The sequence below is a fragment of the Sorex araneus genome, chromosome 1 (genome assembly GCF_027595985.1).
Source record: "Sorex araneus isolate mSorAra2 chromosome 1, mSorAra2.pri, whole genome shotgun sequence".
NCBI lineage: Eukaryota > Metazoa > Chordata > Mammalia > Eulipotyphla > Soricidae > Sorex > Sorex araneus.
The window spans coordinates 228461332-228464615 of NC_073302.1; the positions used below are offsets into that span (position 1 = coordinate 228461332).

The 3284-nt window shown below is 42.8% G+C and overlaps 1 non-coding gene across 1 annotated transcript; it reads right to left on the reverse strand.

Annotated features, from left to right (window-relative positions):
• Nucleotides 1–211: 211 nt before the first annotated feature.
• Nucleotides 212–318, reverse strand: LOC129401252 (U6 spliceosomal RNA). The gene has a single exon (XR_008628184.1). It is a non-coding gene; the product is annotated as a U6 spliceosomal RNA (small nuclear RNA).
• Nucleotides 319–3284: the final 2966 nt, after the last annotated feature.

Below are 3284 nucleotides of genomic sequence, written 5' to 3' on the forward strand. Positions count from 1 at the left end.
TTCCAATTTGTTCTCTCTATCTCTCCTTTTGGGTGTTGTGGTCTGCAATAGGGGTATTGAGTGGCCATCATGTTTGGACACTAGTCCACTTTCAGCGTGCATTTCCTTTACCACGTGGGATCTCCACTCACAATTTACTTGGTGTTCCCTTCTCCATTTGGTATCACATAGTTTATTTTAAACCTTAAGCATAGTTTATTTATTTATTTTTTTAAATATGGAACGCTTCACGAATTTGTGTGTCATCCTTGCGCAGGGGCCATGCTAATCTTCTCTGTATCGTTCCAATTTTAGTATATGTGCTGCCGAAGCGAGCACAAGCATAGTTTATTTTTAAACTTTGTTATAATAAGGATTAGACATTAATATCTTTTTCTTAAGGTTGAGGAAAGTGGGGTTTGAGAGGTTAAGACACTTGACAAAGTCACATAGCTAAGATGTGAAGAAGCAGAGTTCTTTGTGGCTAGAGGGAAAGATTCTCAAGAGGTACTTAGGAGATCATGGGAAATTCCATCACCAATTCTCTGCCAACTGGGATAGTGGTTCAATTCAAGGGCCTGAGAGTGTGTGTGGTGCTGCTTGGGTCCAGAGGTGCTAAACCCTCTGTACTACACCCAGTGATGCTCAGGGGTTCAGGTAAGGCAGGAATGAAAGCAGAGACAGGCACATGTTTGGGAAGGAGAGAAGAAAAGTGTTTGCCATAGAGGCAGGTTTGGGGCCGGGGAGGAGAGGTATTGGTGGGAGGGAAACTGGAGGCACTGGTGGTGGAAATGTATGCTAGTGAACGGATGGATGTTAGAGCATTGGGTGATTAAAACCCAATTGTGAACAACTTTGTAGCAGTGTATCTCAGTGATTCAACAAAACTTCATACAAATCCTAAAGGGGCCCCTTTTTATCATCTTCATGGATGCTCATGCTCCCCTAGTTCTAGCCAATATCTCTTCCCTAGATATTGTAGTGACATCCTCACTGGTGTGTTTCTTTGTGTAATTATGTTATCCACACACCACACAAAGACATATCTTGTCAGCATCCTGTTCACTCACACCTACTTATTTTGAATGGCATTTACTGCCTAAGCCCTGCTCACCACTGGACTCATCCCCTGCTTTTTCAGGTCTTCATTCTGCTTCCTCAAAACTGACCTTCTGGTCCAGAGCATTAGGACAGCAAGTGTGGCATTTGCCTTGCACAGAAGCGAACAGGGTTTGATCCCCAGCATCACATATAGCTCCCGACACCAAACCCCGCCAGGAGTGATCCCTGAGTATATAGTTAGGAGTAAGTCCTGAGCACTGCTGGGTGTGGCCCCCCTCAAAGAAAAAGAAACTGACATCCTACTTGTTTCTCAGATATGTCAAGGATATTTATGTGACTGAACTTGTTGGACTATCATTCCTCTTAAATATTCCCTGGATGGTTCCTTTGTTTCATAAAGATCTCTTATGGAACTACCTTCCTCTTCAGAGAGATTCTCCTTTGTGTATGAAATAGCACTTCTATAACCCATTATTTTTCATTTTGTAACAATAATTATTACTGGTAAATATCTACAATAGCAAGTTAGACAAAGTAATGGAGTTTAAATTCTATGGAAAGAAGTAGACAATAAGCAAATAAATTTGATGAGTCTAGAGAGTAGCACTCTAAGAAAAGTAAGTTTTGCTTTCTAAGGTGATACTTAAACCGATTGTTGAGTGACCAAAAAAAAGTTGGCCTTGCTAATATCTGGGGTATGACAGCGGCCATGTGCTCCTGGAATTCTGAAATTTTAGATAATTAGGGTCTGGAGAAATCTCTGCAGTGAGCTGCTCGGTTCGGAGATTTTTTTGTGTGTCTCTGGATCATGGCCATGAGTAGAAGCTGGAGGCTTTTTGTGGGCATGATCTACAGGGTCCCATGCAGGGCGAAGGTGATGAGAAAGACCGGCCCATCCCCTGTACCTTGAGGCCTGGAGTTTGCCATCACTGAACCCACATACCTGCACTTCTCATTGGGTTTTAGAAGTTGGCAGCCTCTGGGGTTTAAAGGGGCAGGTGGAGGGATAATGTCTCCCTCCTTCTGAGGCATGCCGGGGTTCTTTTAGAGCAGGTGTAGGAACACACCTGACTGCTCCAAGAAGAAGCACCTCATTTTGTCTTAATGCAGTGAGGTTAAATTTGTCGTTTTCAGAAATTCCTAAGTTTCAACCTTTTTGTATATTTTTTAGAACAGGCTCAAGTAATTTGATAGAAATGTTTATGCACGTCTAAACATTTAGGAACCCAGGGAGTTGCTTTTTCTTAGGAAAGGAAGAAAATCTATGAAAGTATTTCATAGGGGGCTGGAGCAGTAGCACAGAGGGTAGGGCGCTTGCCTTGCAAGCGGCCGACCCGGGTTCAATTCCCAGCATCCCATATGGTCCCCTGAGCACTGCCAGGAGTAATTCCTGGGTGCAGAGCCAGGAGTAACCCCTGTGCATCACTGGGTGTGACCCAGAAAGCAAAAAAAAAAATTTATTTTGATGTAGAAAAAACAAAATGTTGATACAATTCTGGAATTAAAATTGATTAGATAACAAAGCTCCAATATTAAAATCAATAAATAGGTTCCCACGCGGCCACCCAGACATCGGACCTTTAGCAGCCACCTCCCTCTGCATCCCGAGAGCCCCCTCAATGAAGAAACTGGGCCGTGGCCTGTATATCAGGGGGCGTGGTCTAAAAAGGGGCGTGGCTGGCCACAGTTATTATTTTTTACCTTAGCACATTAGGTATAGTCTTTTTCTTTGAAAATCGCTTAAGCCCATCTCAATCACTTATGCAAAATTGCCCATTAGGTTACTTCAACTTTAGAAAAACTATCAGTGAATAAGAGAAGCTTAGCAAAACCTTTGTAAAGAGAACTTAGCCTTAAGTCTTCATTAAAGCCCCCACATCAATCAGGAAGAAACGCCTGAGTATAAGGAAGAACTCTAGAATAGGAGCAAGGCTGCCATCAGCAATAGCACAACCAGAGCCCCTCTTTCCCCCAACAAGAGGGAGTAGGAATAAACAACTACAAAATTCCAATTCTATACTTCCATAACAATATGAAGAAGCAGCAAAAATCCCCTCCACGAAGAGAGGGAGAAGAAAAGATTCCAGAAACCTCAAAAGGGGCTACCCACATCTACGACCTCTCAGATAAAGAATTCAGAGAGGAAATCTTGAGGAGAGTCGACCTACTCCAAGCAACCATGGAACAGACATCCAATAAATTAAGGGAGGAGATGAACGAATCACTGGAACGATCTACCAAAA